Source organism: Microcebus murinus, chromosome 17 (genome assembly GCF_040939455.1).
Source record: "Microcebus murinus isolate Inina chromosome 17, M.murinus_Inina_mat1.0, whole genome shotgun sequence".
NCBI lineage: Eukaryota > Metazoa > Chordata > Mammalia > Primates > Cheirogaleidae > Microcebus > Microcebus murinus.
Genome location: NC_134120.1, coordinates 47894378 through 47907116, shown reverse-complemented (window position 1 = coordinate 47907116; position 12739 = coordinate 47894378). Strand labels below are relative to the sequence as shown.

Genomic DNA, 12739 nt, shown 5'->3' with positions numbered 1-12739 from the left:
TATATATTATTATATTATATTATATAATTATTACATATAATCATTAATTAATTAAAATAATATATTTAAATATTAAACATAAAAGTAAATTAAGAGCATTCACTTCCACTCCAATTTACAGTCTTAGGATTAATGTTTAAAATAGTAATCATAGAGTTCATGGTCTAAAAGAGGGTCCAGAGGCAATATTAGGGCTAGGGACATAAAGGAAAGGTTTGAATTATTCAGAAATGTGGTCAGAGAAGGCAAGTCCAAGGTAAGTGAGGAAGGTCTAGGGTGTTGGCTGTGAATAACTACAGGGCGTCATTGAATGGCTTTTATCAGTTAACAGGTCTGTGCATGGGTGTGACAGAGTAGCTTAAAGTACAGGGTCCTGCTGTGTTTTTAATGTGTCTTCTCCAAAATTCAGATGTTGCCAATGTAATGATATTAACAGGTGGGGCCTTTAAGAAGTGATTAGGCCGTAAGGGCTCCTTCCTCCTTAATCGGATAAAGGTCCTTACAATAGAGGCTTCATACAGGGTTCACCTTGCTTGCTCTTCAGCCTTCTGCCATGAAGATGCACCAAAAAGGCTCTCACAGGACCTAATGCCAGTGCCTTGATCTTAGACTTCTCAACCTCCAGAATGGTAAGAAATAAATTTCTATTTTTTATAAATGACCCAGTCTCAGGTATTCTGTTATACCAGCATAGAGATTAAGACAAGTTGATTTCATTATGTTGAAAGTTCTCATCCTCCTATCAAAAAACAAAGAGGAAAAAAAATACAATAAAATAAACCTGATATAATGAGCACTTCCTACTTTGACCAAATCACCTTATCACTTACAACAATTAAAAATAACACCAGAACCTGATCAAATTGAAAAGCTTCTGCACAGCCAAGGAAACTATCATGAGAGCAAACAGACAACCTACAGAATGGGAGAAAGTATTTGCATGCTACACATCCAATAAAGGACTGATAAATAGAATCTATATAGAACTCAGGAAAATCAGCAAGAAGAAATCAAACAACCCCATTAAAAAGTAGGCAAAGGACATGAATGGAAATTTTTCAAAAGAAGACATACTAATGGCCAAGAAACATGAGAAAATGCTCAACATCTCTAATCATCAGGGAAATGCAAATTAAAACCACAATGAGATATCATTTAACTCCAACGAGAATGGCTTTTATCAAAACATCCCAAAATAATAAATATTGATGTGGATGCAGAGAGATAGGAACACCCACACACTGCTGGTGAGACTGCAAACTAGTACAACCTCTATGGAAAGTAACATGGAGACACCTCAAAGAACTAAAAGTAGAACTAGCATTTGATCCAGCAATTCCACTACCAGTGGTATCTACCCAAAAGAAAAAAAGACATTCTATAAAGCAGACATCTGCACTTGAATGTTCATAGCAGCACAATTCACAATTGCAAAGATGTGGAAACAACCCAGGTGTCCATCAATACATGAATGGATTAAGAAAATGTGGTATATGTACACCATGGAGTTCTACTCAGCCACACACACAAAAAAAGGTGAACTAGCATCTCTTGTATTATCCTGATAGAGCTGGAACACATTCTACTAAGTGAAATATCACAAGAATGGAAAAACAAGCACCACATGTACTCACCATCAAATGGTTATTAATTGATCAATACTTACATGCACATATAGTAGTAACATTCATCCGGTATTGGGCAGGCGGGAAGGGGGAGAGGATGAGTATATTCACACCTAATGGGTGCAGTGCACACTGTCTGGGGGATGGACATACTTGAAACTCTGACTCAGGCAGAGCAAACACAATATATGTAACCTAAACATTTGTACCCCCGTAATATGCTGAAATTTAAAAATAAATAAATAATAAGTTTCAAAAAATAACACCAGACAATATTATCTGCACCTCTAACTTATGCATATGAAAGACTGTTACAGAAAAAGAGCTTTCATTTTTAAATTGCGTTTTTCTTCAATTCACACACACACACACAGGGGGGGAGAGAGAGAGAGAGACAGAGAGAGAGACAGAGAGAGACAGAGAGAGAGAGAGACAGAGAGAATGAACAAAGGCTAAAATTCCAAAAAGCTTGGAATTTTTTCATCAAGGTAAATACAATAGTCAACTTAATAAATCTATCATTTCTAAATGAGATCACCTAGTTATACTCATTTGTTTTCTTTTTCAATAGGTTAGGCTTATGAAACACAGCAGTACAAAAGAAAAATAAAAGGAACGGCATTAGTGATTTCCGAGTTTCATTCCCAACTCCACGTCAAACGCACACAGATAAATGCATCTGCCTGCAACTGTCATGCTACCTGCTCTTTCTCAGGCTCTCACCTTTCAGTGAACGAGACTCTGCAGACAAGAATTACGAGACAGCATGACCTTTATGGAACAGCAGAGGCGCCGTTATGTTAACAATCAGCAAATCCTAAAACAGCAGCAAACATGTTGATTAGATGTCCATCATTTCCAAATGCACCATTTGACAGTTTCCTGGAGTTCAGAGACAAAAAATCAGGCATCCACAGCAATTTTACATTAAAGATTTTACTGCAGCCACCCAGAGAGAAGCAATTTACTACATGGCAACTTTTGTCTCTTCTCTCAGACTGCCCTGTGGATGAAATTAGACCAAGAGATTTGGAAGAGGCCATGTGGGAATGGATAGGCGCTTTTTAGCTAAGGTCAGGTACGAATCTCTACCCACTGCAACCCAGGAGTACCTCTGATGGAGGAGACAGTATTTCAGAGCATCAACAGGGAGAACTCTGTCTTATCGTTGGTCATACAGATGAGTTGGTCCCTGAGCTCCATCTCCTTGCGAGATGAGGAACAGCATTGTCATCTATCAAAATATGTTAGGGTATATATCCTCTGAAAACTCTTCTAGTCAAACATCTAAGTGTTAGATAAGACTCCAGGCACAAGAGGACCCTCTGCCTTTGACACTTTTTGGAGCTATACACTCTTATGCGTAAGTTTTTTGCCTTATTTCAACTCCTACTCCAGGCAAGCTTTCAAACACTGGTGATCAAAGAGTAAAAGGCAAATTCATCAATGTTCTGAGTTCAGAGAAAGTTTTGAAAGGCAAGAAATATTTTCAAAAGATTTTATCCCAAAATTCCATGTTACCATGTCCCTCGGTAAAGGCGATATCCCATGCAGAGTGCCAGAACAGATGCTCTGGGTGTCGCTTTCTCTACAGAAGGGCCCCAGCTGTGCCAGTGGCATCTCCACTCTCAGGGCAACAGCGGAAACCACATGTGGTGACATTGGCCTTGGCCAAGATCACACAGAAAGGGAGGCCTTGGATCACAGGCAGCTCAGGCTGACTTTGAACACAGACTTTCTCTCTTGCCACCTTTGCCCTGTTGGTGAAATGTTGGAGAACTGTAGAACTCCAGCATCAAGACAGAAGCTCATTTTCTATTCAAGTTTGCCTCTTGCTTTATCAGGATAACTCTAGGACTTGAAAAGGCAGACAACAGTGATATAAGGGATCCAGAAGCATCGCTGTAAACACCAGCAGAAGAGAAGGACAAACTGGAAGAGACATGGCAAAAGTTTTCCATTTCTGTTGCAGCCAGAGTCATTGAACTGACATTACCGTCTTCTTCAAAACTTTGCCATTCACCAAGGTCACCTTCACAGAAACACAAAGAATGTGTTTCCACTTCCCGTGATTGTTCCAGATATTCATATCTGTGAAAAACAGGAACACTTATTTCAAACAAGTAGTTTACTGGATCATTTTTGTCAGTAGCATGCATTTATAATCTGGTACAGAAATGATAAAGAAAGGTAGATAATGAACTGTGCCAATAAAAATACTTGTCTGCTGTTCAACTAAAGCTAAATCCCAGCTATTTATTGGAATTCTCTGTTCCTATGAAATATCAGACAATGTATGAATTGCCTCATACTTTAAAAATATCAGAAGAGTTTTCATTAACCACAAATAAACCTCCCTTGGCCCCCACATTCCACATGAGCTTCTATCTCATTTCTCTGTTCTGCTTTAAAAAAAAAAAAGAAAATCCTAAGAACTTTCTGAACACTCTGCCTGCTTTCCTCCTGCGTCTTGCATTCACTCTTGACCATGTGCTCACCTGGGCTACAGCCCACATCTCTACTGAAATGTGCTCATCAAAGTTATCAAGGGCTCCATGTTGCTAAATCGGGGGACACATTTGTCTGTGTATTATTTGACGATTTAGTAGCATTTGGCATTGATGGTCACTTATATCTTCTCAAAACATTCTCTGCTCTAAGATTCAGTGTCACTACACTCCCAGGAGTTCCTCCTATCCTCTGGCCCTTCATTTTCAGTTTCCTTTGTCGTCTTCTCCTCCTTTACCAAAATTCCACAGATGGAGAATTCCTAAACCCTCTCATCCCTAAGCCCGCTCACTTTTCTCTGTTAATGACCTCTGATTTGGGTTGCTTCTAGCACTATCTTTATACTGACTTCCAGATGTAAACCTTCAATCTAGACTTGTCCCCTCTGAGCCCTAGACTCGTACATAAATAGGCAGGAAGATGATAGACGATGATGATAATATATAGACTGATAGATACAGATTATAGACAGATAGAGAATGATACTAGATTGAGAAATGGACTCACATCTTTACTTAGTTGTCTACTAGGCATCTCAGATATAGAAAATCCAAAGTAGCAAGTCCAGAATGGAACTTTCTCACACCATCCAAATCTCCAAATCTATTTCTTCCTTGATAAATAGAACTGTTGATCATATTCAATACAGAAAACTATCATTTTTATTTACTTCCTTCCCCTTATTTTCTATATTTCACCAACAATGAATCCTATCATATCATGTCCAAAAGTATTTCTCTACTTTACATACCTCTCTCTTTTTGCATTGCCACCACCCTAACCAAGCCATGGACATGTGTGGTCCGAACTTAAAAAAATAATTTAAAAAATAAAGAAAGAGAGAGAAAAAAGAAAAAGTTTTAGAGCTATCTCTGCTCCTACTTTTTACTTCCAACAATTCACTTTTTCTACAAGAAATATAAAGCCCTAAAATTACAAATCCTGCAAGGCTACTCCTTTGTTTCAAAACTTTTCATTCTTCTCCACTATTCCTGGAATAAATTCCAATTGCTCATGATGGGTCAAGAACTACATGGTCGAACCTCTGCCTCATCTTTTGCCATTGTCCCCTTTGCTTGTTACCTATGGGCCATATTGGCCATCTTCCTTGCTTTCTAGAATATTCCCCCAGGATTTTTCCTAATTTGAAGTCTATACACTTGATGCATCTTTACCTGGAATGATATACCCACTACCTTTTTATAGGCTGTATAATAATAATGTATAGTTATTTCACCATATATCTGTTTATGTTTTGCAAATAGACAGTAAATTCCAAAAAGAAAGTAATCATATCTACCTTGTTCTCACAGCATGCTCATCACCTGGTGCCTAACAAGTATCTAGTGCCTGGCACAGCATAGGCATTCAATAAATACCCACTTAATTCTTTAATAACTTAGTTCATCTAGGACAATCATTAAAGCATTGAAATTTTATATGAAGCTGAAGGTACTTCTTCCATTATTCTTTTTCCTTTTTATATTGTAAAATCAAAGGTACTTAATATATGTATTAATGAAGTAGTGAGCAAGTAGACTATAAAGGGAGAGTGTTAATTCTCTTCTAATTACATTTTAAGAAAGATATATTACAGAATTCCAGATGCTAGATGACTAATAAGAGAAAACTTTTACTGAGAGAAATAATTAGGTTCTGTCGTTAAAGAACTACCACCAGAAAAATAATGAGGGAAATTCTGAAAAGCAAATAATTCATGATACCAAATAAATACATAGATCCAGAGGGTCAGAATTTTTTTCTGATCTCTGTGGCACACTGATCTATTGTACAGTTAATAGTTTGATAGGTGTTTCCATCAGGCTGGGGGTCTCACTCTCTGGTATTAAGACATAATGATACCTCCTAAGACTATTGCTCCAGTCTACCAGATTAATGCCAGATATATGTATACACAGGGCCTATGAATCTAATGAGTGTGTCAGCACACTATAATTCTACATGGCCTCAATTCAATACTGTCTATAATAAGACAATACTGTCTACTAGTCTACTCAGAGCTTCACTCCATGCTTGCCTTGATATGATTTTATTCCCCCAAAGTCAAAACATATAACAAAATAGGTAATAGCCTTAAGTTATCAAAAGAAAAACGTAGAGAGAATTGGAGTAAGTAGTCCTGTACTTACTATAAACACTAAATTATTATTAACCCAAAATTACCACTATCTTCACTAATGTCAGTTTGTGTTCTTGTTTTGCCAGATTATATATTTAATACCATGGTACTTCCAATAGCTTCAAAACAAAACTGAAAACAAAACAGCAACAAAAACTCCACTGAAAAACATTATATGTTTATTTCCACTGGAATGATAAAAATTTCAATAACTCTATGACTTGCATTGAAAGTACCAGAAAAAATAGATACAGGTTTAATTAATATTCTTTCTTATTATCTCTTAGAACACAGCCATATTTTTCATAAAGAAAAAAAGTAAAAAAGAAAAAGCTGGTCAGTCCCTTATGAGATAGCTATAAGAGCTACTCAATAGGGGTTTTTTTTGTTTTTATTTTTTTGCTTAGAAAAATATAAATATAATGTATTCACTCTGGATGAGACTCTGCTGGTGACTAAAGTTATTTCATAAAAGAAAGCATGGGTCATTTAAGTAAAATGTACTATTTTGCATGGACCCAAACATTTTAATTTTCTTGCTAGCATTTGAGTGTCCATTCTTGAGTACAAAATGATCTAAAATCCTTAGATATCTTTTTCTTTACCGCTATTAACTCAACAAAGATTGAGCCCAACAAAGATTGGGCTTTGTCTATGGCACTGCTGAGGGATAAAAATATAAAAATAAATATTTGGTCCCTACCCTTAAGAAGCTCATAGTTCAATTTCTTTCTTTATTTTCAAAGGCAACAATTGTTTATTCAAATAAATAATCTCATCCAACATAAAAAACATAATTTATGTTTCACCAAAACCTCCATACTTTGCATTTTAGTAATGATTTTTAGACATAATTTCTACATTTCCTATTGGAAGAAAATTTTAGTTCAGAAATTGCTAATCAATGTCCTGTGGAACACTAACTCTTTAGCATGTCAGTATTCATGGCAAGGGGGAAAAATGCTGTATTTAAAGTTAAAAACAGTCAAAAGAGTTTCTTGATTATGTGACATCCCAAGGTTCTACCATGCAAATATGCATTCTAAAACAGGAAAATATATTATCTGGCATTCACTGAGCTTATTTTTATAGGGAAATCTTATTTCATGAGGAAAATACACAGAAATCAAATCCAACATAATATAGTTTCAAAACTCCAAATAAGGTAGAATTTAACTGATTCAGAGTTGGGTCAACAAGTAGACATATCTAACTTACCCTTTTGACCAATCTACATTTATTAAATTATCTTGGAATTTTCCCTAAAAATTTTGTTTCAGCTTACATAAAAAAGACACGTTACATACAATTTGAGTCTGCAAGAGAACCTATATCAGCTTAAATAGATGTCTTCAGCTCTCCTTTTCCTTTAAGAATCCATTTGCGAGATGCCCACCAGTGAAGATAAAAATGTGATGGACAGAGAAAAGAAAGATCAGTGAATTGGGAAAGAGAAATGTTTGATAACCATAAACAGTTATGCAGACATTATTTCAATTTTTCAAGAGGAGAATTTAAAACTCACCAAGAAATAACCAGAATATTTTTCTCAATAAATAACCATTTCCTAAAAATAAATACCATATGTGAAAATAAAATGATGCACAGAATTCACTGCTTGTTAGAATACCAGAATAGAGGTGCTGAAGCCCAGGTATCATAGCCTAAGTCTTTTTTCTATAATCTTGGGGAGGTCACTTCCATTTCCCATGCCTAGATCTCTGCATTCACACATAAGTTGGATGGATGAGAGAAAGTAAAAGCACTTGAAAATCTAGTTTTTCTTTTATTATTTCCACAGAAAAATGTACTAAATACTGATTGAAAAAGTGAAAACTTGCTCTTACTAAGTAGAAAATCTCAATAGATATAAACCAAATGTTATTTCTCTAAAAAAGTCAACATTAATCATTAAACACTAATCACCATTAGTTTCAGATTTTAGTGTGAACTTTGAAATCGTTCACCTGCACATCTTCTGGAAAGACAATCCAAATGAATTTAATCCCTGATTGACATGATACATTCTCAGAGCATCTAATAGGGAAAGGATTACGATGACATCACACAACTACATTCTGCTTTTATTCAAACTCTTGGCAATACCCCTATCTCATCGAGTTTTTAAACTAAGCTAAGGGGGAAAGATGGCTCCTGCTCAAACATAACCAGACAGAAAACAGATGGGAAAGAGACATAATGCAGAGCCTGACAGCACATTCTTTCTAACAGCACAATTACAAAGGCATCTGTTCTGGAAGTACAGGTCTCCATTGCATCTTTGTTTTACCTGATGGATGAAAGAACAGAAGCATCTTAAATTGTGGGAATGACAAAGCTATAATAGGTACTGATATGCAGGAGCTGTTAATTTCATGATGTCATGGACAGGGTTGATTAACAGCATCCTATCCCAAAGGGATATCTAATCTATAGCTAGAAAAGTCATCTTGCAACTAAATGACTTACTGCCCCAGCTTCAAGGCAGAAGGGCCAATCTGAAGAGCATCATGATATCCCAGGCCTCTGGGAGGGTGTGGGTGCACAGAGCACAATTTTTCTTAGGCCCTGGCATATTTCTGCCAGTGGCGGAGTGATTTTACTGGCATGAGTCAGAAAGCATGTGAGTCATCTGTATAATAAATGAGACGACTTTATTTCATTCAGCTTCTGCTCACTTCATTATAGCAACAGAAAGTAAGGAAAATTTCTGTTTTCTGTCAGGTTTTCCCAAAATGATCAGTCACTGATGGCTCACATGTCCCCATCAGAACTGTATGAGATTATGAAGCCACAGCTTGTATTGCCAGCCACCCAGGCAGGAATGTGGTTGCCAAGCACACTGGCTCCTGCCATGATTTACCACTTCCAAATGTTACATTTGACAACAAATCTAAGAAGTGCAGCTTTCTCAGCTAGAAGCTTCCTGAGTTAGATCTGTCACCGCAGCTTGGCTTTGGTCTCTCCATGAAGGACCAGTCAGTTTTGTGCATCTCTGTTTGCCAAAGCTGAATCTCATGACTTGGACACTGCACTTCAGGTTGCCTTCATTTTTCATGTTCAACTAAAAGACCCAGTCAAAACAAAGGTCTGATTGAATTCACTGGTTGAGTTAACTGGCAGCTCAATTCCTTCAGGAGGGAACAGGGGATAGCAAACTAAAAATAAATAAATAAATACATTTGTTGAATATGAATGGGACTAAGGTGAAAACCATTTCTTTAAGGATAGGGAATGCCACAAAAGGAGATTTTCTGCAAATTAATACTTGCTATATGGAAGGAGAATGTGAGAGTTTCACATAGCCCAGTTGGAATCAAATCATAACTTTCAAATTGAGAGATAAAATAAAAATTTATATTTAAGAGTTATAAAGGAGCTGAGCAACTGTCTACTCCCCCCATCTTTGCAATGCAGGAATGGCCTACACAATAGCTTCACCGTCTTTGTTTGAATCATTTCAATCGCTGGGAACTCACCCACTCACAAGACAGCCCTTTTCTTTGCCGACCAATTCTGATGACTAAAAGAGAATCTCGGAGTGCACGGAAATGTGCCTCGCTGAAGCCTCCACCTACTATTTCTCATTCTGGCCACTTAACAGAGCTGGCTGAGAGCTTATCTCAAAAATTTGTCTCTTAGTTTATACCCCAGTCCGTTCTGAATCTTGCACTTTAAATCACTCAGATTTGTTTGCGACTGGGATCAGTATCCATCTGGCTCTCTTATTCCTGTTCTTGGCTGTGCTCTTCGCTCTGTTTGCTCAGCTACAGGACTCTGTCTTGTTGGTTCAGATGACTAGCCATTTCCTTGACCACCACCCCTGCTCAGAGAATAAGCCCTGTGCAGGAATTTAACAGTGGGCTCTACCGCCCATCTCCTCTATCTAGGCAATGCTCTGTCCATATCTATCGCCCAAAGAATCTTTGCTGGCGTAGGGACTCTTAGCCCTTAATCTTCCCTCCAGAATGTTCCAACTCACTCAGTAGACTGTGCAACCCAATTTGTTTTTTTCTATCTGCTTGGCCTTGAAAGTTCTCTCCCACTTTCCTCTGACTCTTATTGTGGAAATGAGTTGAAGAAAGACTCCACCCAGCCCTGGGAGAGCAATTAGTAAGCAAAGATTCAAAAGCCAGGCAAAAACTAGTGACATCCTGAAGTCATGAGCCTGAACTGATGCTGGGAGAACAAATGATAGATACAAAAGATATTAAAAGCTAGAAATTGCAGAATGTGATAACTGAACTGATGATATGCACTGAGAAGTGTGTATGTGAGCAAAAAGAATATGAAATTACAAGGCAAAGAGTAGCACCATTCACCAAGATAGATGATACAGAAAAATCTGGTGGAAAGTAATGATTAATTTTTCAACGTGATTGATTTGAGGTGCCTGTAGGCCTTCCGAATTGAAATATTTGTTAGGTCATTGGAAATATAGGTCACCCTGAGCAGAGTTCTTGATTAGATTGTAGAATCATCAAAATGTAAAGGAAATTTCAGACAGGGTTTTCTTTAAGATATTGCTGGCATTATATTTATCATGAAAATCTCAGGGAGATGAAAACAAAGCCTTTCGGAATTATGACTTTGACTCTTAAAGATGGAGCAGATAAAAGACAGTCTTTGAAAGGAATCTAGAATGAATAACTGATGAGATTAGAAGAGGGGAGAAAATGAAAATGAAAATTAGATCATGAAAATCAAAGGAGGAGATAGTCTCAAGAAGAGGAAAATGGTTAACAATAACAATTGTTCGTCAGAGTGTTCGTTGCTCCTGCCAAATCAGCCTGACTCAAATTCAAATGGCTCTTTAATCCTTAATGACAAATTCATAACAAAAATAAAACAATAAATATTCCTTTGTTTGATGCAACTAACTAGTCTCCAAATTACTGACTCACACTTTTATCCAAGAAGACATAGAGCACAGAGCCATCACTTCCAAAGCTTACTGAGCTAGGAGAGACTGTATCCTTGGGCCAGGTGCTCTGAAGCTTCTTGTTCTAAGGACTTAAGCCTTTGTATTTCAGCACAAGAATGATTCTTGACACAAATCTATCTGCCTATCTTCTTAGGGAAAAAAAATGCAAAACTTTCCCATTAAATTGTGAAATGAGTTGATTAATAAAAAATGCATTTTCCACCATTGGGAATTATGACTTAATGTTGTCTAGCGAAGTTTATTTTGAAATAATTACACAAAATGGTGACAGCAAACCCAGCAGAGATGCAGTTTGAATATTAAACTAAGATTAAAGAAGAAACAAGCATATGGTCTTATTGAATGACTGGTGAATGGAAGAAAAGCTAAGATGAACATAGAACACAAAAACATTAAATGATGATACAAAATTTTATCAGTTTATGAAATCATATCTGAGAAATGAACTGTCAAGTATATTTCAAATTCCATGGTATTCTATTACCTATTTTAAAATATTCTAAGTATAATTAAATATTATTGGCTTTTTCCCCTGTCTTTCCCCAGAACTCTAGCCCAGGTCAATAAACAGAGTGTCACCATCAATACAGAAGACTTCTCATGTCACAGTTCTCCCGAAGATAACCACTATTCTGACTGTAAACATCATGGTTTAATTTTGCCTTTTATTAAACTTTATGTAAATGGAATCAGTATGTACTCTTTTGCCTCTGGCTTCTTTGATTCAGCATTATGTTTGTGAATTTCATCCATGTTTTGGATATAATTGTATTAGTTTGTCCATTCTTATATGAATATACCACACACTATTCATTCATTTTATTATTTTTGGATACTTATATGGTTGTCAATTTGGGACTGTGATATGTAAAGCTGGTGTCTATATTCTTAGACATGTATTTCAGTGATTATATGTAGGCATTTTTATTGGATAAATACCTGAGAGTGGAATTCTTTAGTATGTATCCATAAACTGCCTTTCAAAGCGATTATACAGTTTTTGGCATTATAAAATAATTTGGATGTTCCTTGTCCTCTCCAAAACTTACCACTCTCTTTTTTCTGTCTTTTTTCTGTTAGTCATTCTGCTATTTGTATAACCTGTTGTGGTTTTAATTTGTAATTTTCCTGCTATCTAATAATGTTTTGTGTACCAACCATCTGGATATCTACTTTTTGTGAATTCCCTCTTCATGTTTTTTATATATTCTTCTTTGGTTGTTTGCTATTATTGAGTTGCAGCAGTTCTTTGCCTTTTCTGTGGCTTACATTTTCACATTTTTAATGGTGTCATTTGAGAAACATAAATCTTTCAAGGATGGTTATCACGTTTAGTGTTCTGTTAAAAAAAATTACTTGTCTACTCTTAAAGCATAAAGATGTTTTCCAATGTATTTTCCAAAGAGCTGTATTGTTTACCTTTTCCACTTATACTCAAAGTCTGTTTGTTTGGTTTGTGTGTGTGATGTAAAGGGTCGATGTTCATTTTTTTCATATCAATACTCAATTGACCCAGCACAA

At 36.4% G+C, this 12739-nt stretch overlaps 1 long non-coding RNA gene across 1 annotated transcript in view; it reads right to left on the bottom strand.

Moving 5' to 3' along the window:
* The window catches only part of LOC142861628 (uncharacterized), a 32156-nt gene extending 29726 nt beyond the window's left edge, over positions 1-2430 (bottom strand). Inside the window, exon 1 of the long non-coding RNA XR_012912852.1 lies at positions 2349-2430. This is a non-coding gene — a long non-coding RNA (uncharacterized LOC142861628). The remainder of the gene's footprint in view (positions 1-2348) is intronic.
* Between the last annotated feature and the right edge of the window lie 10309 nt (positions 2431-12739).